Source organism: Cannabis sativa, chromosome 4, assembly GCF_029168945.1.
Source record: "Cannabis sativa cultivar Pink pepper isolate KNU-18-1 chromosome 4, ASM2916894v1, whole genome shotgun sequence".
NCBI classification, from domain to species: Eukaryota; Viridiplantae; Streptophyta; class Magnoliopsida; order Rosales; family Cannabaceae; genus Cannabis; species Cannabis sativa.
This window is the reverse complement of record NC_083604.1, coordinates 15,619,049-15,643,580: the sequence shown is the minus strand read 5'-3', so window position 1 is coordinate 15,643,580 and position 24,532 is coordinate 15,619,049. Positions and strand designations below refer to the sequence as shown.

At 37.9% G+C, this 24,532-nt stretch overlaps 1 long non-coding RNA gene across 1 annotated transcript; it reads left to right on the top strand.

Moving 5' to 3' along the window:
* Positions 1-7,576: 7,576 nt before the first annotated feature.
* On the top strand, positions 7,577-10,388 carry LOC133036680 (uncharacterized). Its single transcript, XR_009687269.1, has 3 exons — positions 7,577-8,015; positions 8,867-8,929; positions 10,085-10,388. It is a non-coding gene; the product is annotated as an uncharacterized LOC133036680 (long non-coding RNA).
* Positions 10,389-24,532: the final 14,144 nt, after the last annotated feature.

Here is a 24,532-nt window from a genome sequence, read left to right as displayed (position 1 = left end):
ATTAAAAGAATCTAAATCCTGATATGCTTAGGCTCAACTCAGGAGTGTTATTCATGTTCTTTGATTTATTAGTTAAGCCTACTTTTGGGTCAGGGTGATACGTATATTTTGGGAACATGATAGTATGATTGAGTGGGAGCACTGAACATAAATATGAAATCTATAGCTTCTACTGGTGTATAGAGTCAAGTGATGATTCCCTTCGAGCTTAGCTAAATAGAAGTAAATGGATGAGCTCTTGTTTCAGTGACTATTTCTTAGATCACTAGAACATCATTTACAGGTAGCTAAGTGTTTTAAGGGGCCAAATACATTGAGGGGTGAAAATGGTAAATTTATCCCATCTCGATGTAAATCATCTATATAGAGGATCTTTGATCACATTAAGATTATAACAATGGTTAAATGAGATAGCATATCTATATCGTGAAACATATAGAATGCTCTATATAAGTCTGAGAGTGCAATTCCAAGTTCTAAGAGTGGATTCAACAAGGAATTAATAAGTTAGGAATTTACTTAGTAAATTCGGTTCGCTTATTGGAAGCTCAGCAATATAGATCCATGGTCCCCATTCTAGTTGAGACCATACTGCTTGTAAGACTCAATAATTGATTTATGATTAATCAATTATAATTCTAAAGTTAGACTATGTCTAATTTGTGAATTTTCACTAAGCAGGGGTGAAATTGTAAAGAAAAGAGATTCTGGGTTTATTTATTAATTAAGAGACTCTATATGTAATACCCGGAATTAAGAAATGGATTAGCAAAACCCTAACTAGATAATTATGTATAATTGAGGAATTATATTATTATATAGTTCAATATATGTGATTTTACATGAATTTTAATATATTAAAGACCCCGTTGGTGAGCCAGGGGCATTTTGGTAATTATGACCCGAGAAGGGTAAAATGATGAAATTAATTTAATTACGTGCTTAATAGAACTATATTATTATATAGTATGCCTGTGTTGTCTTTTCAGGTGTGTTCTGACAGGTTAGCGCGGTATAGTCACAACCGGGAATTTCGGGCCGAACTGGGTTCGGGCCCGAAATGTAAATTGGATTGATTATTTGGCATTTTATTTAATGAATGATAATCTGAAATTTATTTGAAATTAATTGAGTATTGAATGACTATTTTACCCTTGTGAGGGTGTATGTGGGTATTTAAGCCCTAAGGGCATTTTGGTCATTTGACCCCTAATTACTATGTTTGGAAAATGTGATTTTTGAGGAAATGAAATGTTAATTTCTGGTGGCTTTCTCCTCTCAACCGAACCCTCTCATCCTCTCTAACCCTCTTCTCCTTCAAACTTGATTTTTGAGAAGAAAGCTTGATTTTTAGCTTGGTTTGGAAGCTTGATTTGTGTTGGAAGCTTGGAGCTTGTTTGAGCAAGAGATTGAGGTAGTTTCTAGCTGAAATTATATGAGTTGTTTGTTGAATTCATGGCTGAAATATGGTGATAAAAGCATGCTTGAGATTGTTTGTTCTTGGTGTTGCATGCTTAGTGAATTGGATGTTTAAGCTTGTTAATCTCTTGATTTGTGTAGGATTGAGCTTAGAGTATGATTCTAGGTTGTTTTTCATGCTTGAATCTAATATTTACTTATTGTTTTACTGCTGGAAAATATTTAGTTGTTGTTGATGAAGCTCTTATTCAAGAGCTTGATGTTGCCATGAACATGCTTGAACTCTATGATTTTTTATGCAATCTAAATTGAGGGATTAATTGCTGGATTTTAATGCTTGATAATGTGTTTTAAATCCTTAGTATTTGCTAGCTGTTGTAAGTGGATTAATTGTGATTTTGGTTGTGAAAAGCAAGCTTGAGTTCATGGAACTCAAGCTTGGTGCTTTAATGGCACTTTTTGATTTTTAGTGCAATTGTTGGGTTTAAGTTGTGGAATATGTTTATTATGGCATATATTGATGCTCTGGAAAGTTTGGGAATGTTTGGGGATGATTTGAGTGAGTTTTGAGGGTTTAAAGATTGAGAAATTTCGTGTTCTCTGCCCAGACAACCGGAATTCCGGTTGGTTCATCCGGAATTCCGGTTGGAGTTCATCGGGAAATGCTGAATTTTGTTTCGACCATAACTTTTGACTCGAGACTCCGTTTGGGACGTTCTTTATACCGTTGGAAAGCTCTTTTCGAGCTCTATGTGATTATCTGTATTTGAAATGCCATGAATTTATTTTATGAATATGAAATCAGGGGTTAAACCTATTTGTGAAAATCCCGGATTGTGTGACTAGGATTACCGGCACCTGGTCAGGAGCACCTGGGGATTCGGAATCTCTGCCTTTGCGGGACAACAGGTAAGACAGTAGTTGCACGTAGAGATATGCACGGTGGTGCTTATATTGAATATTATATTGGTGATAATTAGAAACCGGGATTAGGGTTATTACCCTAAAGTGAGCGGTTTAATGGCCTAGGGTTATTACCCTAGTAATTATTAATGTGTAAATGCTATGCCATGCTAAATATATTGTAATAAAGAATTATGCGCACAAGGCATAATTAAGTTAGACTCGGTAAATTAGTACCTTGAGTTTGATAGTAATGCGGTCTAGGGTTATTACCCTAGAAGTTATGTGAAGGTAAGAAAGTCATGATGTACAATAATATTGCTAATTAAGTGAAAGCATGAATTAGGGTTATTAATCTCTATAAGTGTTATTTTGAGCATGCAATGATATGTTATATGAGAGACTATTTGGTATGTAATTTAGGGTTATTACCCTAAGATTCTATATGTTTTGTTATCTATTGAATACATACATATATTTCAAGAGTTATGTGCATAAGACATAACTTGGTTAGACCTAGTATATTACTAGGATAAACCACTGAAAGAACGTAATGTGTGAATTACGCAAATATATATGAATAGGGTTATGTGAGCAAGGCATAACCAGGTTAGACTCGGTAATTATAATCGAGATAAACCGTACTAAGGCCTTATTGTAAATAGACGTGTGAGCGTAACACGTAGGTCTATGCTACATAGACATATATAGACGTGTGGGAGCAACACGTAGGTCTATGCTACATAGACATATATAGGCGTGTGAGCGTAACACGCAGGTCTATAGCAAATAGACAAATAGTGCAGTGGCACCAATAATTATATGATAAATGTATATGTTGAGACTAAGGGTTATGCGCTCAAAGCATAACCAGGTTGGACTCGGTAACAAGAACCGAGATGAACTGATCTAAGGCCTTATTGTAAATAGACGTGTGAGAGCAACACGTGGGTCTACGCCACGTAGACATAAATAGACGTGTGAGAGCAACACGTAGGTCTACGCCACGTAGACATAAATAGGCATGTGAGCGTAACATGCAGGTCTGTGTCACACAGACAAATTTGAATAGCATTGTTGTTTATATTGTATGATGAGCATATTATTGATATGTTTTATACTGTCTTGCTGGGCTTGGCTCACGGGTGCTCTACTGTGCAGGAAAGGGTAGGACTTATGCTGATCAGCCATGAGTGCAGGAGCTGGACGAAGAATGTACATGTCCGGGCCATATCAGACCAAGCGGGTTAAGGGTCTATCAGTGATGAACTTTTGAATTCTATTTTGCCGTTTAGGTCGGCTAGAAATAAATGACTTGTAATAGCGTTTGTAAATATTTTTGGGATCCCAACTATTTTAAAATATTTAAATATATTACAAGTTTATTTTCATTCTGTTTAATATAAAAGTTTAAAATCTGCGCTATTTTGATTAGTAATCCCGTTTAGGGGATTAGGGTTTCATAAGTATTTTGGGTAGCTGCCTATTTATTCAGGGCGTTACAATTTGGTATCAGAGCGCCAAGGTTTTTAAACTTCCTGTAGACCGGCCGAACATGTACATTCGTCGTCAGAGATAAGCTCGACTCATGGTGCAGTAAGTATTGAGAGTAAATACTTGACTGTATGTGTGATCATCTGTTTACCGCTTTCCATTTTAGGCAGTATGCAAGCATCTAGAGTATGTATGTTAAATGTGATGTCATGCTTTAAATGCTATATGATTAAGTGTTTATTTATATGAGGTAAATAGATGAGTTAGGGTTTAAGGCATTAAGTGCGTAAGTGTGGTATTGGTGCTTAATTCGCTGGGGTTGTTGATTACACGGGTACTAGTAGTGGACCCTCTTTAATCATCTAGACCACAGGGCGAGTTAGTAGAGCCTGGTGTAGACCAAACCAATTCACCGCACTGCCCCCACCTCCGCAGAATCCGGGGAAATAATGCGGAGGTTGGCAATGCTAATCCTCCTGCTGAATGGCAGCAGATGTTTCAAGAAATGCGAAGTGTCATACTTCGTCAAGAAGAAGAGTTGCGACGATTAAGGCAACCAGCTGCCCCTGTTGATCAAGTGTTACCACCAGTACCTGTGCCAGTGGTGGGTAACCAGGGGTTTGTCATGTCGCATTGAGACTCGGTGTTTGAGCGGTTCGTGAAGCTGCAACCTCCGATTTTTCTAGGAGGTATTGACATAATTAAGGCCAAGCAGTGGATGAAGAGAGGACTGAATGCCACAATCAGTCGGGACTTGAAGGTTACCACTTCACATGACACTTTGTACAAGAAAGTGATAGAGCTAGCCTTAATTGTTGAGGAGGCTGAATAATCTGTAATAAATGAGCAGACCACAAAGGATGCCGTCACGGCATCGAATCCGCCTGCTAGTGGTAACGTCAGTAAGGGGACCGACAGTGGCAACCCTGATTACAAACGGATGTTTGAGGCTTTCGAAGTATCAGGGAGTAATAGAAAGTATCGGGGAAATTGAGGTGACCGTCAAGGTCACGAATCCTCTTTCAAGTCATATCTTGAATGTCCGAAATGTAAGAATCACCATCAGGGTAAAAGATGGGCCAAAGCTACGTAGTATATTTGATATAGATTATATGAATCGGACGTTCCAAGATTACCTGATTAGATGTGTGATCGTGTTTATCGATGACATCTTGGTGTAATCTGAAACAGATAAAGAACATGAGTTGCATCTCAGATCAGTTTCACAATGATTACAGGACAATAAGCTGTATGCTAAATTCAAGAAGTGTGAGTTTTGGTTATCCCGTGTCTCATTTCTGGGGCACATAGTGGATAAAGATGGGATCATAGTGGATCCGACAATAATTGAAGCTGTTCGGGATTGGCCAGTACCGAAGTCAGCTACAGAGGTCAGAAGTTTTCTGGGTTTGGCTGGTTATTATCATCGGTTCGTTGAGGGATTTTCAAAGATTGTTGTACCCTTAACGGAGCTGACCCGAAAGAACCAGAAGTTTGTTTGGACTGATCGGTGTGAGAAAAGTTTTCTGGAGTTAAAGCAACGCTTAATTACCGCTCCTGTACTAACTCTTCCTTCAGATAAGGAAAAGTTTGTGGTATATTGTGATGCCTCGAGACAGGGTCTCGGCTGTGTGCTTATGCAGGCTGGGAGGGTAATAGCTTATGCTTCTCGGCAGTTAAAGGAGTACGAGCAGAGGTACCCTACTCACGATCTAGAACTCACAGCAGTGGTATTTGCGCTAAAGATTTGGCGGCATTACCTTTATGGCGAGAAATGTGAGATATACACTGATCATAAAAGTCTGAAATACTTCTTTACCCAGAAAGACCTGAATATGAGACAGAGGCGTTGGCTAGAGTTGGTGAAGGATTATGATTGTGAGATCCTTTATCACCCTGGTAAGGCCAACGTGGTTGCTGATGCCTTAAGTAGAAAGGGTCAGAGTCAGTTAAATACGGTGAAGCAAATCTCCCAGCAGCTAGCAAATGAGATGACTCGAGCTAAGATTGAGTTGGTTGTAGGGTAATTAGCTAATATTACCCTGCAATCTACTCTTTTGGAGCGAATCAAAGAAGCACAAGTGCAAGATTCAGAATTAGTAAAAAACTCGAGTTAGGGTTTCGGCTGGGAAGGTTAGTGATTTCTCAATAGATGAAACAGGAATGCTGAGATTCGGGAATCGAGTTTGTATGCCCATGGATGAGAACATCAAGAAAGAGATCATGGATGAATCTCACACGACTTCTTATTCAGTTCATCCAGGGTCAACAAAGATGTACCAAGACCTGAAAGCCATGTTCTGGTGGCCAGGCATGAAGAATGATATCGCTGAATATGTTGCTAAGTGCCTTACGTGTCAGCAAGTGAAAGTTGAGCACCAGCGACCTGTAGGGTTGCTGCAACCACTGAAGATAGCAGAGTGGAAATGGGAAGTTTTACCTATGGACTTTGTGGTAGGTATGCCTAAAGCCTCGGGACAATTTGACTCTGTGTGGGTCATAGTGGACAAGTTTACAAAGTCTGCTCACTTTTTACCTGTTCGGACGAATTTCTCCATTGACCAGTATGCTGAGTTGTATGTCAGAGAAATTGTTCGTCTGCATGGTGTCCCAAAGTCCATTGTGTCGGATAGAGATCCGAAGTTTACATCAAGATTCTGGAAAAGTCTGCATCGAGCTATGGGAACTCAGTTAAAGTTTAGCACAACTTTTCATCCTCAGACGGATGGGCAATCCGAGAGGACCATTCAGATTTTAGAGGACATGCTACGGGCATGTGTGCTTGACTTTGAGGGATCATGGGTAAAGTACCTTCCACTGATCGAGTTTTCTTATAATAACAGCTATCAGGCAACAATCGGGATGGCCCCTTATGAACTTTTATATGGAAGAAAGTGTAGATCGCCCATTCACTGGGATGAAGTGGGTGAAAGAAAGTTCTTGGGTCCCGAAGCTGTTAAAAAAAAAAAACAAGTGAGGCAGTTGATAAGATTAGAGCGTGAACGCTCGCGGCTCAGAGTAGGCAGAAGAGTTATGCCGATCCAAAGCGCAGAGATATTGATTTTTCAGGTCGGGGACATGGTATTTCTCCGAATATCTCAGAGGAAAGGCATAAAGCGCTTTGGGAAGAAAGGAAAACTTAGCCCAAGGTTCATTGGACCTTTTGAAATCCTTGAGAGGATAGGGCAAGTAGTGTACAGGTTGGCTATGCCCCCAGCGCTGGCAGCTGTACATAATGTGTTTCATGTTTCAATGCTTCGGAAGTATGTCTCAGACTCGTCCCATGTTCTGAGTTATGAAGCATTGGAACTTCAGCCGGACTTGTCATACGAGGAATAACCAGTGCAGATACTTGATAGAAGAGAGAAAGTCTTGAGAAGCAAGACAGTGGCACTGGTGAAAGTACTATGGAAGAACAGTAAGGTAGAAGAGGCAACCTGGGAACTCGAGACGGATATGTAGCAGAAATATCCGGAGTTGTTCAGGTAAATTTCGGGACGAAATTTCTATAAGGAGGGGGTAATTGTAATACCCGGAATTAAGAAATGGATTAGCAAAACCCTAACTAGATAATTATGTATAATTGAGGAATTATATTATTATATAGTTCAATATATGTGATTTTACATGAATTTTAATATATTAAAGACCCCGTTGGTGAGCCAGGGGCATTTTGGTAATTATGACCCGAGAAGGGTAAAATGATGAAATTAATTTAATTACGTGCTTAATAGAACTATATTATTATATAGTATGCCTGTGTTGTCTTTTCAGGTGTGTTCTGACAGGTTAGCGCGGTATAGTCACAACCGGGAATTTCGGGCCGAACTGGGTTCGGGCCCGAAATGTAAATTGGATTGATTATTTGGCATTTTATTTAATGAATGATAATCTGAAATTTATTTGAAATTAATTGAGTATTGAATGACTATTTTACCCTTGTGAGGGTGTATGTGGGTATTTAAGCCCTAAGGGCATTTTGGTCATTTGACCCCTAATTACTATGTTTGGAAAATGTGATTTTTGAGGAAATGAAATGTTAATTTCTGGTGGCTTTCTCCTCTCAACCGAACCCTCTCATCCTCTCTAACCCTCTTCTCCTTCAAACTTGATTTTTGAGAAGAAAGCTTGATTTTTAGCTTGGTTTGGAAGCTTGATTTGTGTTGGAAGCTTGGAGCTTGTTTGAGCAAGAGATTGAGGTAGTTTCTAGCTGAAATTATATGAGTTGTTTGTTGAATTCATGGCTGAAATATGGTGATAAAAGCATGCTTGAGATTGTTTGTTCTTGGTGTTGCATGCTTAGTGAATTGGATGTTTAAGCTTGTTAATCTCTTGATTTGTGTAGGATTGAGCTTAGAGTATGATTCTAGGTTGTTTTTCATGCTTGAATCTAATATTTACTTATTGTTTTACTGCTGGAAAATATTTAGTTGTTGTTGATGAAGCTCTTATTCAAGAGCTTGATGTTGCCATGAACATGCTTGAACTCTATGATTTTTTATGCAATCTAAATTGAGGGATTAATTGCTGGATTTTAATGCTTGATAATGTGTTTTAAATCCTTAGTATTTGCTAGCTGTTGTAAGTGGATTAATTGTGATTTTGGTTGTGAAAAGCAAGCTTGAGTTCATGGAACTCAAGCTTGGTGCTTTAATGGCACTTTTTGATTTTTAGTGCAATTGTTGGGTTTAAGTTGTGGAATATGTTTATTATGACATATATTGATGCTCTGGAAAGTTTGGGAATGTTTGGGGATGATTTGAGTGAGTTTTGGGGGTTTAAAGATTGAGAAATTTCGTGTTCTCTGCCCAGACAACCGGAATTCCGGTTGGTTCATCCGGAATTCCGGTTGGAGTTCATCGGGAAATGCTGAATTTTGTTTCGACCATAACTTTTGACTCGAGACTCCGTTTGGGACGTTCTTTATACCGTTGGAAAGCTCTTTTCGAGCTCTATGTGATTATCTGTATTTGAAATGCCATGAATTTATTTTATGAATATGAAATCAGGGGTTAACCCTATTTGTGAAAATCCCGGATTGTGTGACTAGGATTACCGGCACCTGGTCAGGAGCACCCGGGGATTCGGAATCTCTGCCTTTGCGGGACAACAGGTAAGACAGTAGTTGCACGTAGAGATATGCACGGTGGTGCTTATATTGAATATTATATTGGTGATAATTAGAAACCGGGATTAGGGTTATTACCCTAAAGTGAGCGGTTTAATGGCCTAGGGTTATTACCCTAGTAATTATTAATGTGTAAATGCTATGCCATGCTAAATATATTGTAATAAAGAATTATGCGCACAAGGCATAATTAAGTTAGACTCGGTAAATTAGTACCTTGAGTTTGATAGTAATGCGGTCTAGGGTTATTACCCTAGAAGTTATGTGAAGGTAAGAAAGTCATGATGTACAATAATATTGCTAATCAAGTGAAAGCATGAATTAGGGTTATTAATCTCTATAAGTGTTATTTTGAGCATGCAATGATATGTTATATGAGAGACTATTTGGTATGTAATTTAGGGTTATTACCCTAAGATTCTATATGTTTTGTTATCTATTGAATACATACATATATTTCAAGAGTTATGTGCATAAGACATAACTTGGTTAGACCTAGTATATTACTAGGATAAACCACTGAAAGAACGTAATGTGTGGATTACGCAAATATATATGAATAGGGTTATGTGAGCAAGGCATAACCAGGTTAGACTCGGTAATTATAATCGAGATAAACCTTACTAAGGCCTTATTGTAAATAGACGTGTGAGCGTAACACGTAGGTCTATGCTACATAGACATATATAGACGTGTGGGAGCAACACGTAGGTCTATGCTACATAGACATATATAGGCGTGTGAGCGTAACACGCAGGTCTATAGCAAATAGACAAATAGTGCAGTGGCACCAATAATTATATGATAAATGTATATGTTGAGACTAAGGGTTATGCGCTCAAGGCATAACCAGGTTGGACTCGGTAACAAGAACCGAGATGAACTGATCTAAGGCCTTATTGTAAATAGACGTGTGAGAGCAACACGTGGGTCTACGCCACGTAGACATAAATAGACGTGTGAGAGCAACACGTAGGTCTACGCCACGTAGACATAAATAGGCATGTGAGCGTAACATGCAGGTCTGTGTCACACAGACAAATTTGAATAGCATTGTTGTTTATATTGTATGATGAGCATATTATTGATATGTTTTATACTGTCTTGCTGGGCTTGGCTCACGGGTGCTCTACTGTGCAGGAAAGGGTAGGACTTATGCTGATCAGCCATGAGTGCAGGAGCTGGACGAAGAATGTACATGTCCGGGCCATATCAGACCAAGCGGGTTAAGGGTCTATCAGTGATGAACTTTTGAATTCTATTTTGCCGTTTAGGTCGGCTAGAAATAAATGACTTGTAATAGCGTTTGTAAATATTTTTGGGATCCCAACTATTTTAAAATATTTAAATATATTACAAGTTTATTTTCATTCTGTTTAATATAAAAGTTTAAAATCTGCGCTATTTTGATTAGTAATTCCGTTTAGGGGATTAGGGTTTCATAAGTATTTTGGGTAGCTGCCTATTTATTCAGGGCGTTACACTATATGTCTAATTAATAATTATATTAAATGAAAATATTATTTAATAATCTATTTTAGTTATTAAATAATTAGTTTTGGCATTTAATTGGTTAGAATTGGAAAATTGGCGTTTTTGAGAAAATAGAAATAAAAATTATGAAAACTGCAAAATCCAAGTGAGGCCCACTAACACCTATGGCCGGCCACTTGATTGGATTTTTCCAATTAATATTTTCATTATTTTAATGCCAAATAATTACTAACCTAAACTTAGTAGTTGTCTATAAATTAAAAGTGGTGGCTCAGTCAAAAATAAGTTTTGGTCAACAGTTTCTTAAGATTGCTTTTTAGAAAAACTGAGCCTTCCTCTTTCTCTCTATAGCCGACCTTCTCTCTCTCTCTCTCTCTCTCTCTCTCTCTCTCTCTCTCTCTCTCTCTCTCTCTCTCTCTCTCTCTCTCTCTCTCTTTTCTTCTTCATATTTTCGAAACCCTATTAGTGATAGAGTAGTGCCCACACACAACAAGTGATACCTCAATCATAGATTGGAAGACTGTGAAGGATCAAACTCAAAGAGAAGGACATTCGGGCTCAGATCTTGATAATACTCTGCGACAGAGAGGATACAAGGGTTAGAGATCTGAGTGGAAGGAGACATATTATTCTGCTGCAACCAATGTAAGGTTTTCTTAACTTTATATGTGTTTAATTATCGTTTTAGAAAGTTCATATTTAGGATGTTAAACAACATACTTGTGAGTAGATATAAGATCCTGGTAAAATAAATTCTAACAACTGGCCTCAGAGCCATGGTAATTGATTTGCTTGCAAGAAATTTGGACTTAAAACGATTTGTATGTGATTTGGATGGTTTCATGTTGATCTATGTGTTATATGATGATTGATTGATGTTTGTGAATTTTTTGTGAAAAATAATTGAAATTCTATTTCTGGAATTATTTTTATTGGATTGTTTGGAAAAAATTAAGCAATTTACTTTTTTACAGAACTCAATTTCGATTTTATTTGAATTAGTTATGAACTTTTGAAAATCGGAAAATATCGGGATGGTGTCACCGACCTACGCGCGCGGATGAGGGTGCAACCCTAGGCTGCATGCGCTCAGACACGAGCTCGACCGAGCTTCCTCGGTCAGACACGATTTTGTCTGAATTCGTCCCTGGGCGCGCGCGGAGAGGCTGCTAGCAGCCTCCTGCGCTGTGTCCACTCGGTCAGCCTTCCCTGCATACGCGCGCGGACAGTATGCAATGCATACTGTCCGTGCCACTTGCAAATTTTTTTCGTTTTCTTCAATTTTTCATGCTATTTCATGGAATTAACTTCCGATTTTTTGTGTAGTTTTGTATTTTGATTTTTACTTTTCAATTTTCAAATCTAATTATAAAAAATAAATTAATTTGATTTTTTTTTAAAATTAATTTTAGATATTAGTATTATTTGAATTTGAAAATAGGTAAAAATCTATCTTTTTGCTTAATTTTTTATCTTATTTTTTAAATTTAAGGTCAGATATTAATTTTTTTTTAAAATAAATTATTTTTAAAATAATTTGACCTTATTTAAATTTAAAATAAGATTACTATAATCATGATATTTTGAATAGAAATAAGATATTTTGCTAACTTTTAAATTTTGTTATTTTTTCATTTAAATTAAATTATAAAATCAGAAAAAGGATATTTATTTATCATTTTTTTTTATTTTTTATTGAATATTTAATTTATAAAATAACATGAAATTTTTAAAAGTGGTTAGCAAATTTTTGAAATGATATTTAGGTTAGTTGAAACCTAATTTTTCAAAATTGTAGGTTCAATTTTAAATATTATTTTGTTTTAATTTAAAATCCGAAAAATATTTTTTTTTTATTTATTAATTTTTTGAAATTTAATTATTTAAAATTAAATAAATCCTACATCCAACTATCCATTCAACTTGTTGGAGAGTATGTGTTTTAGCTTATGTGTAAGTTTTATAAAACATATTATTGCTTGATCTAAATTGCCATGATTAACTTGTTGACAGATCCAATGATCTGATTTTAACCCATGGTTCAATTGTCAATAGGTCAAGTAAATAATTTGTAGCAAGTAAATTTTACATTCTTCTTTCATCTGTGTATGACCTAGTAACATGATAGGGTCCATCCAAATCTGTGTGCCTGTGTGAGCCTATATGTTTATTTTATTATAGATGCATATAGGTTGTTGCTAAATAAAATGTCACACCCTAATAGATTTTATTTAGGTCCATTTAGTTTTTAGACCTATTCAATTAATAATAGTTATTTATTTTAAGGTTAAATTCCTCTCTTTTGGGCCTTGTGTACGAGTTTGGGGCTAATAGAAGTGGGTACGACATACTGAACCCAGCTCCCCCTCACATGAACTACCCCAATTGTGAAAGCCCATTTGCCTGATTTGAATAACTGTACTAGGTTAAATAAATTAGTTTAACCTAATAAAATTGATTAGCAACATAATTAACTTTTAAAATATATGAAATTTATTTTCATTTTAATATTTTCAAGTTAATTTTAAGAAAAACACTCTTAGTTTTTAGATATTATTTCTAGATAAACTATTTGTATTTTTCTTGTATTTAATTAAATAAAGAATTTTAACTAATTAGATTCTTTCTGAAGCTTATTTATTAAATATTCCTATTTAAGTTATAAATTAGTTATTTTAACTGATTTTTCTTATCAAACTTAAATTTGAATATTTTTTGAATTTAAAATTAAGTTGAGGAATTCTAGGAATTGGTTATTGAAGATTCTTGAGATATTTTCTAAGTTAGTTTTAAACTTAAAATGGAATATTTTCAAATTAGGTGGTTACAACTTAATTTGATATTTAATTGAATTCAAATTTGAAAATATTTAAGTTTAGATTCTTTCTATAACAACTTAAATTAGATATTTTTCAAATTTTTGAAAAGATACTTAGTTAAATTGAGATATTTTCTAGATAGTTATTTCTAGACTACTTATTATTTCTGATATTAAATAGGAAAATATTATAGATTGTGAAATTAATTATTTTATAATTAATTTTGGTACAATTCAAGTTAAGAATATTTTTCTTAGTATTAAACTAGAGATTAATAATTGAAACGATATGCTAGTGGCGACTTGTCGTCCCTAATACATTTTAGGGACGATTATAAAGGTTTTTAGGGGCAACTTTTGTCGCCCCTAATACTATGTTTTGTTGTAGTGAGATCAAATTCAAAGGAGAGGGAGGGCCATACATGAAGATAAGAGTGTGGTTTAGTTAGGGTACCAAATAAGTATTATTGAAAATACAGGACATCAGGTTTTCTGTGCGTGTTTCTAAAGGGATGGTCTTCAACCTTCTCCTTTGCTGTCGTGGAGTGTGTGGGTGCTTTGGAGTGGTGTGCTAGATTGTGAGCTATCTCCTGTTTCTTCCGAGTTTTGTGTTGAGTTAGCTTGTGTGTATTTTGTGTGTCTTTATCTTTGACGTGTTGTGCTTTGGAGTTCTCTTGTTTGACTCTCGTTTGCTTTCCACTGTTGTGGGGTAGAGTAGGTGATTTGGTGTTTAGTGCTGTGTCCAGTTTGTCTCGTAGTTTCTGTGGGGTTGGTGGGTTGGTATAGAGTCTTGTATTCTCTTCCTTTTGTCTGCTTTCTGTCGGATATTTATGGCGTCCATTATTGCTACCAACTCCCATTTAAAAGGCAAGTGCTTTTCTTGCACTGAAACATTTGTCAACCTATCTCCGAGTGCTTCATCTCTAAGTGCTCTTGCTACTTGCTGTTTATATGGGAAAGTGATTGCTCCTATGGTTGAGGAAGAACCATCTGTTGTGGATTTTGTGGCTAAAGTGTGGAAGAAACAAGTCTCTGTTTTGGCCATGGGGGATGGTTCGAAGACTTCTAACATATTCAAGTTCGGCTTTGTCTCTGCGGAAGATAGGAACTGGGCTCTTCATCATGGTCCCTGGTGCATCCGAGGGTATACGTTAGTTCTCCAAGCTTGGGCTCCGGCTACTGATGGGCCGGTAGTGTTTTATCTTTTACGTGTGGGGATCCAACTTCATAACCTCCCCCATGAATATTTTTCTATCTCTAATGGTAACCTGCTGTGAGGTTTGGTTGGAAAGGTTGTAAATGTTGATTTGGAGGAAGAAAAACCTGCTCTGTGGGGCGATTTCTTGAAGCTGCAGGTTGATATCGACATCAACAATCCCTTAGTTTCGGGTTTTTTCTTTGACATGGCTGCTGGGGTAAAGAAATGGATACAAGTGAAGTATGATAAAATAGGAATTTTCTGCTATTTCTGTGGCCGGCTGGGACATCAGCGGAGGGGGTGCAGCTTATCATCGCCGGTGATGGTTTCGAACACTGATGGCACTCCTTTTCCTATGTTTGGTCCCTGGCTCTCCACAACATTTGTGTATCGTGACGTGTTCTCAGGGCCGAAACACTTTGGTTCCCGTAGTTTGTTGGCTGTGACTTCAGGGAAGTCGAGTGGGAATACTAGTTCAACGCCGGAGACCATGGCGGGTGGTGGGGAAGTTCCTAAGCGTCCTGGCTCTTACCAGGTTGGACGGCCGAGACATCAGTCGATGGTGACTTCTCGTGGAGTTGCTATCCTCGGGGAGGCAAATCGTAAGGCGTGGCTTCCCAAGTCACGTCCTACTCGATCTGTAAAAACCATTACCTCTTTTGGTAGGGGAAGTACTACGGAGGACCTGGATATGGGAAATGAGCCTGCAATTCTACCCATTTTGATTATAATGGAAAAGGACCGGTCTTTGGAAGGTCTTAGTGATTTGAATAAAGAGACCGTTGGGGATGATGGATTATGTATTGGGCCGAGCTCTAATGGGCCGAGATTGGAGACAAATGGTGGGCTTGCTACTTCTCACTCTACTGATGTGGCTATAAACTCGGTTGGAGTAAAAGATTTAGGAATTGGGCTGGCCTTTATTGGGCCGTGTGTGTCAATTTATGAACAAGTCAACGTCAACTTTTGCTCTCCTCCTATTACTACTGGGCCGGCTTTTACTGATGTTTCTTTGCAACCCAATGGGCCCGAGATGGTGGACACTCTTGGAATTCATAACTCTACAAGCAACTTGGTGGGGCCGTCTCATTTGGGTAATCGTTTCTTTGCTAATGGGCCAATCTTTTCCTCTCCTAATGATGTTGGGCTCGTGGGGCTTAGCACATATATGCCTAGAGTATCTAATGGATCCGAGGAGCTTTCTAATGAAGACAAAGCCTTGGCCCAATTTTTTAAAGCTCAAGAAAGCCTATTGCATGACCTTAAACATTTTGGGAACCTCAATTTATATGAAATACGGAAAATTGGAGGAGACATTGGGGTCCCGGATTCCTCTGAAGTTAATGAGAGAACGACACCTTTTAAGAAACAAAAATTTGAAGCGTCTGCCTCTCTTTGCTCTAGGCCCCACAAAGTTCCGCAGAAGTATCCTGAAGTCGTTCGTGATTTTCCCTGGGATACAAGGCACAAAGCAAATGACTCTGATTTGGTGATTGATGATCCTTCTGAGGACAGTTCTAGTTCCCCGAGTTGCTCTGGTATTTTGAAAAACCCGCTTGTTGGTTCTTTTGTGATCGATGACACTGTTTCTAGTGGGTCTTCTGATTCCCATAACCCTGTGGAGGAGAATGTCGAATCTCCTCCACAGGAGCCATGAGAGGTATTGCCTGGAACTGTAGAGGGTTAGGGCAGACCTCTACAGTTCGGGAGCTGAAGTCCCTGATCTACTCTCGCTCTCCGGATTTTATCTTTCTCACCGAGCTCAAAGTGGATGCTAATCCTCTGGTACGTATCCTAAAATCTTTACACTTTTACTTTAACATTTGTGTTCCTCCTATTGGTACGGCGGGTGGTATTATTTTGGCTTGGAAGTCGGGCTTTAGTTTTGAATGTATTTCTTGCTCGAGTAATCATATTTCGGGGCTTGTTTACTCGGATCCTCCCTCGTTCCCGTGGCATCTTTTGTGTGTTTTATGGCCCCCCTATCTGCATGGAAAGAAAAAGTTGTGGTCTGAGTTTTTGAAAATAGGCGACCGATTTGGCGGGCCTTGGCTTATTTTGGGTGATACCAATTTTGTCCTTAGTGACTCTGAAAGAGAGGGCTCTTCTGGCCTGGATCCCTTCATTCCGATCATTTCTAATCTTATTGAGAGTAGAGGCCTTATCAATATGCCTATCCAAGGGGACAAACTGACTTGGGATAACCATCGCCCTGGGAGGCACCATGTGAAATCAGCGCTGGATAGAGGATTAGTGGGGGCTTGGATTAATTTATTTCCCTGAGCTATTCTCTGCTCTGACCAAACCAGCAACTCGGACCATAGGCCGCTTTGTCTCCTCTCCGGGGGTTTGGATCCCAAATTCAAGAGATGTTTTAAATTTGAAGAAGGTTGGACCCGTGATGCTCGAAGTAATCTAGTAGTAGCTCATGCTTGGAAATCGGTAAGCCATGTTTGGGCCCCTGCTCGTATTTTCAAGAAGATTGGTGCTACCAGGGTGGCTCTTCTTAATTGGAACCGTTCCCAGTTCGAAAAGTTGGATGTGATCATAAAAGAGCTTGAACAGAAGCTCAATTGTATTTAGAGCCTCCCGGCTGGATCCCGGGATTGGAATCAAGAACGTGACATCCGTCGTGCTTTGAACGAATCTTGGGAAAGAAAAGCGATCTATTGGAAGCAAAGAGCCAGAGTGTCTTGCCTCAAAGATGGAGATAAGTGCTCTAAGTTTTTCTTCCTCTTGGCTGCTATTAAAGGTAGAAGAAATGCCATAGAGAGTATCTTGAACAAAGATAATGTCTGGATTTCTGGACGAGGGCCTATTGGCCAGGAATTCACTGAGTACTTTAAGGGTATCTTTGCTGGATCTGATCTTGGTGTGGAGTACAACTGTGCTCACTTATTTCAACAGAAAATCTCTCAGGAAGACTCGGATGTCCTTGTTAACTGTCCTAGTACTAATGAAATTAAAAGAGCTCTTTTTGCAATGTCTAACCATAAGGCCCCGGGCCCTGATGGTATGTCTGTGCTATTCTATAAACACTACTGGGAGTCTGTTGGAGCTAACTTCTGTGATGCGGTCTCTGATTTTTTTGTTTCTGGAAATATGCATAGAGGTATAAATGCCACGAATGTTGTTCTTATCCCTAAGGTCCAAAATCCGACTCGAACCAACCACTTTAGACCCTTCTCTCTGCGCAATGTGGTGTACAAAGTAATCTCCAAAATTATTGCGAATAGGATAAAACCTTTACTTCCTTCTCTCATATGTCCAACTCAAGATGCATTTGAACCTGGTAGGAATATCCATGATAATAATGTCATTGTCCAGGAAATTATCCACTCATTCAACAGAAAGAGAGGCAAGGAGGGTTTTTTCGCAATAAAAATTGACCTGGTCAAAGCTTATGATAAGTTGAGCTGGAGATTTATTGATCATGCTTTGGATTGCTATGGAATCCCCCTAAAATTCCGCCTTTGGATCTCGCAGTGTATATCCACTACCACGCTAAATATCTGCCTCAATGGGGGGCAAGTTGGGAGAGTTAATCCTTCTTGTGGGCTTCGGCAAGGCGACTCCCTCTCCCCTTATCTTGTTATTTGGGCAGCTGAAGTGCTTTTAAGATTATTTCATGATGCCCTTGATCAGGGGGTCATTCAGGGAATTAAACTTAGTAGAGGAGGTCCGGTTCTCTCCCATATTTTCTTTGCAGACGATCTAATTCTGGTGGGGCGAGCAAATTTATTAGAGGTGAATGGTTTCTGGACATGTTTAGAGAATTTTTGAGCGTGGTCTGGCCAAAAGGTGAATAAGCTCAAAACGTCTATTTTCTTTAGTAAAAACACCCCGTTAAGCTTACGGGGGGAAATTAAGGAGGCTTTGGGAATTGATTACCCTGAAGGTTGTATTAAATATTTGGGGTTGCCCCTGTTTAGATGTAGGCAGAAAGATGCTGATTTCAATTTCATTCTTGACAACCTCACGACAAAGCTTCAGGGATGGAAAGCAAAAACTTTATCCAAAGCTGGTCGAGCTACTCTCATAAAGTCAGTGGGCTTGTCTATGCCTATGTATGCTATGCAAACCACGAAACTCTCAATCCGAATGGTAAATAAGATTGATGGTTTGGTTAAAGATTTTTGGTGGGGATTCGAGAGAGGAAATCATGGGATCCATCTAAAGGCTTGGGATAAACTTTGTCTTCCTAAATCTCTGGGTGGTCTTGGATTCCGGAAAATAAAAGAGATGAATCAGGCCTTTATGGCTAAATGGGGATGGAGTATCCTCAATGGAAGCCAATCTCTGTGCTGTAGAGTTCTTATGTCCAAATATCTCAAAGGGAAAGACTTTCTTAGTTGCAGGTATAAAGATTCAGATTCTTGGTTCTGGAAAAGTGTCGTGAAGGAAAATTCCATATTGAGAAAAGGGGCTTGCAAGTTGGTAGTCAATGGTGAGAATACTAAGATCTGGGAGGATCCCTGGATTCCGCATCGTAAAGGCTTCTGTCCGAAACCGAGTGGGGGTGACTCATCCAACATTAAGTGTGTGGCTGACCTTTTGTTAAGTAATGGGCAGTGGGACACTCAAAAACTTCGAGATACCTTTGACCGAGAAACGGTATCGGATATTCGAAAGTAAGGGCTGTTTCTTGTCTAAATCAGCTTATCTGGTTCAAGCAATGGATAGGGCTCCTCACTGTGAGGTTGCTCCGAAACTTTGGAATAAGTTATGGAACAGTAAAACTTTGGAGAGACACAAGGTTCTATGGTGGTGTATCCTTTCGAGTGCTCTCCCTGTTAAAGCGGTGATTGGGAAGAGATTCCATATAGAGGATACTAGTTGCCCCTTATGTGGCTTGGGGGAGGAATCTGTAGAACATCTTTTCCTGTCCTGCGATGTGGCGTTTCATCTTTGGCGCTCCTCTCCCTGGGGCATTTTCCCTGTGTGTGACACTGGCATCCGTGTTTGGGATTGGGTCAAGTTCATTTGGGATCTAAACAACAGAGGGATCCGAGCTGATGATGTTTTCCTATATGCCTCGATTGTTGTGGATACTATTTGGAGGGCGCGCAATGAGAAGGTCCATAATAACTGTTCTCCTGATATAAAAAAGTCTATTGATAATATTTGTACTTCTTATGCAGATTGTCATGCTTCTTTGCTTCCTAGTCCCACTCCAGATCTAAAGGAAGCTTGGTCCCCTCCTCCTCCGGATTGGATTAAGTTGAATTGTGATGTTAAGGTGGGATTCAATAGTATGTGCATTGCTGCTGTTGCAAGGAATCATTTTGGCAGAGTTATTAGAGTTCAGACGGCTCGGGAAGATTTCTCGGAGGTTCTTTGCGGAGAAGCGACTGCCTGTTGCTTAGCTGTTGTTAGGCTAAAATTAGTCTAAGTTTCGGGTCGTATTTTCAGTTAGTTTTCACTCTTTGTTTCTAGTTTTTGGGCTATTTTACGCTTGATTCTTTTGTTTCAGGTCCTTGGGTGTTTAAAGAAAGTATGTACAAGAATTGAGGAAAAGTGGTGAAAGAATCGAGAAGAAAAAAACCAAAGTTTGTGTCGCTGCCTGTTCCAGTCGCGACTGGGAACATGCCAGTCGCGACGGGAACTGGCAGAGAGGATCTCGAAGTTTCAAAGTTTAACCCCGTCGCGACGGGGGCTTTGCCAGTCGCGACGGGGACCCCAGTGACGGGATTTTTGGGCAGTTTCGTAATTTCACGAATTTTAAAGATGAGAATTGGTTTAAATAGTGAGGGTTCGTGAAAATTAGGAGGCATTCAGAATTGGAACCCTAGAAACAAAGGAGGAGGCTAGAAGAGCGGCTTGTGGCGACTCGGATCAATTGCTTCAACTAGTTCTTTCTCTTCTCTTTAATTTTTCTATGTTCTTTTCTATTTCAATGTTAATTATGGATTTGATTATGGATGTTTTGAACTAAACTCCTATTTAGGGAGAATGATGAATGTTGTTTAAGTTTTTCCTAGTTAATGAATAATTGCCATTCCTCCATCTTGATTGTGAACACTATTCATATTTGTGTTTAATTTCCATGTGCAAGATTGATCACCTTTTACATGTTTTATGATCTCAATTCGAAATCTGAAAAGTGAGAATTGAGAATGCTAAAATTGGATAGTCTAGGTTTTGATGTGAAACGAAAGTATTTACATAGCCTTTGTGACAATTAGATTATTGCTTAATGCTGATTTCATGTTAATTTAATTAAGAGATTAATTAGAGAGCATGAGATTTAGAACCTAGAAGATCTGAAAAGAGCTAGGTTAATTTATAATCTGTCATTCACTTCAAGAGAAGGATAGCAATTAGACATTAACATTGGTAACTTAACAACAGGATTCGTCTCCCTATTCTCTCATCTTGATTAATATTCACTTGTTTCTTTAAGTTTCTTGAATTTCTTTCTTCCTTTTTTAATCATAAATACTTTTGATTTGCCAAATAGAATTATAAGTATAGTTTAGTAGTAATTAATCCAATTCCCTGTGGTTCGACCTCACTTGCGTGAGTATACTACTTGATTGCGTGCACTTGCGTAGTAATTAATAATTTTCGCAACAAGTTTTTGGCGCTGTTGCCGGGGAATTGTTTAAAGATTAATATTACATAAAATTATACTAACTTCTACTTTGGTTAATTCTTTTGCTTATTTCTAATTTGTTTCTTTTAGATTAAATTTTGTAATATTATTAAAAATTAATTTTTTTTTTCTAATTTGGTTTTTCTTTTTAGTTTTAGTATTAATTTTGTTGTTTCAATTTTTTTTTTTTATCTTTTTAGTACTAATTTAGTTTTATTATTTTTTTTTATTTTACTAATGTTTTACTTATGAGTTTGAACTGCAAGATAAATCCAGATGCTATATCTTGATGATTTTGTCCAACAACACAATGAACCATTCTATTCTACTTGGAGGAGATTTAAAGAGCTTGGAGAGAGATGTTATCCCACTTTCTCAAGTGCATGTTTTACATGGCTCTTGTATAATAGACTTAACGATGAAACAAGAAGTTGGGTTGAGTATGGAGCAGAGGCAACTGGAGCGCCTCTATTAATGAGAGGCTATGACGTAATAGATCTATTGAATAACATGGCAGATTTTGATTACGATTGGCATTGGAATCCATCACTTCAGGGTTGGAGTCACCAATACCCACCTTATTGCCCAAATTCATCCCAACAAACAGAAAAAGAGGAGCAACTACTATCACTTCTACAATCACTTCCAGGAGAGATTAATCGCTTAACTGACATGGTGAGATCTTTATGTGATAATTCAATGACTCGTGATTCAGAATGTAATAACTCCAATGATGAAAGTTATGAGAGTTGTTGGTACAATGAAGAAGGGTCATTATTTGAATACAAGGAAGATAATGAGCCTACAGTTGAAGATCAAGATCCTTGTGAAAAGGAAATAATTGAATATGAAATCATAAGTGAGGGTATGGATAGCCAAGTGAAGAGTGAGCAACAAGAAGAAGGGTTGTTAGATGAAAGTGTTGAAACTGTGACATTGGAGGATGAGGAAGAACATGACATCATTGATTCAACTGCATCAATGATATTGACAAACAAACCACCAATGGATCCATATATTTCATCAACACCATATTATATCCTCTACGAGTTTCGAAAGGCTTCTCCCCAAGCTCATCATCGAAAGTCTTGTGTTGTTGGTGTGGTTTTTGGTTCAAACTCATTACATGCCAAGCTTGAGGGCATTTTTAAAAATAACTTTCAAGTTGTCCAACATGATGCTTATTACGGGCGGCAACCGCTTGTTGATGTGGCGCTCAGGTAAGTTTCCTTTCCTTTTTCTTTAATGTCACATTGGGGACAATGTCATATTTAGTTTGGGGGGAGAGACTTAAAATTTTTAAATTCTGCATTTTAATTATCTGTTTTAGTTTTTTTGTTTTAGTTAAGGAATGGCAATAAGCTTGACGATAGTTGTATACTGCTGATTAGTGTGATGTGATCTGAAATTGTAAAATAACTGTGTGCTTGATTCTCTAACTCTTTGGATTAGTTTGGATGCTTAGAAACTTGTGTTTATCTGCAAATACTCAATCTGTGAAAATTGTTATAATTATTTTACGATGGTTTGTGGTAAGATTGACAGGATAACTTAGAACTTGCATGTTTATTCTTTTGAGACGAAATCCTTGATAGTGTTCAATTGGAATATGACTTAGGCATTTGTTGGATAGTTTGAGCCTTTCAAGCCTACCGTAATAATGTGTATCCCTAGTTACCCTTTTGAGCCTAAACCTGTTATGTTTTTCACCCATCGATTTGAAAATTGCAACCACACTATTAATTTTTCTTCACCATGTTATCCATGATATCATAAGCTACATAATTAGTTTGGGGGAGGAGAAACATTTAGTGTGAGGAAATAGTGAGAGGGAGAAAAACTTGTAAGATTGAGAAGAAAAAAAAATTGTGTAATTCAATGTCACTGGAAAAAAAAATGAAATATGATGAAAAAAAAACACAATAAAAAGTAAAAATATGTGTGAAAAAAAAAAGAGAAATTTTTTTTCAGTGATGTTGAAAAATAATAGAGATGTCTTCTATCAATCTTGGTAAATTCGGGAATATTATGGGATCTTAGAAAAAAGAAAAGTAAGAAGCTTGTGGGTTCTGTTTGTGTGCTTATGATATCTTGAGCCAAAATTGTCTTTTGCCTATCCCTGAATATCTGAGCCATATTACCCAAAGCCTTGAAAAGACCTAATGATTCCAAAGAATACTGTCAACATTAGTGGAGAAAGGTAAGCATGCAAGCTTATGAATTATCGGGCTGTGGAACTGTTGGAAAGAGTAAAACTTTTATAGCAATGTTTCACATTTGAATAAATTTTTGCAGTTGTACATAGTGTTATAAATTGAGCATCTGAGTTAATTGTTAGAGTTAGTAGGATCGAAATTCTAGTTTATGCAAGGAAGAAAACAGAGCATGAGTCAGCAGCGTAGTGATTATCTGACAGCGTAGTTAGTTTTTTTTTTACCTTACTCGGGGGCGAGTAAGAATCTAGTTTGGGGGAATTTGTTAGGCTAAAATTAGTCTAAGTTTCGGGTCGTATTTTCAGTTAGTTTTCACTCTTTGTTTCTAGTTTTAGGGCTATTTTACGCTTGATTCTTTTGTTTCAGGTCCTTGGGTGTTTAAAGAAAGTATGTACAAGAATTGAGGAAAAGTGGTGAAAGAATCGAGAAGAAAAACCAAAGTTTGTGTCGCTGCCTGTTCCAGTCGCGACTGGGAACATGCCAGTCGCGACTGGGAACATGCCAGTCGCGACTGGGAACATGCCAGTCGCGACGGGAACTGGCAGAGAGGATCTCGAAGTTTCAAAGTTTAACCCCGTCGCGACGGGGGCTTTGCCAGTCGCGACGGGGACCCCAGTGACGGGATTTTTGGGCAGTTTCGTAATTTCACGAATTTTAAAGATGAGAATTGGTTTAAATAGTGAGGGTTCGTGAAAATTAGGAAGCATTCAGAATTGGAACCCTAGAAACAAAGGAGGAGGCTAGAAGAGCGGCTTGTGGCGACCCGGATCAATTGCTTCAACTAGTTCTTTCTCTTCTCTTTAATTTTTCTATGTTCTTTTCTATTTCAATGTTAATTATGGATTTGATTATGGATGTTTTGAACTAAACTCCTATTTAGGGAGAATGATGAATGTTGTTTAAGTTTTTCCTAGTTAATGAATAATTGCCATTCCTCCATCTTGATTGTGAACACTATTCATATTTGTGTTTAATTTCCATGTGCAAGATTGATCACCTTTTACATGTTTTATGATCTCAATTCGAAATCTGAAAAGTGAGAATTGAGAATGCTAAAATTGGATAGTCTAGGTTTTGATGTGAAACGAAAGTATTTACATAGCCTTTGTGACATTTAGATTATTGCTTAATGCTGATTTCATGTTAATTTAATTAAGAGATTAATTAGAGAGCATGAGATTTAGAACCTAGAAGATCTGAAAAGAGCTAGGTTAATTTATAATCTGTCATTCACTTCAAGAGAAGGATAGCAATTAGACATTAACATTGG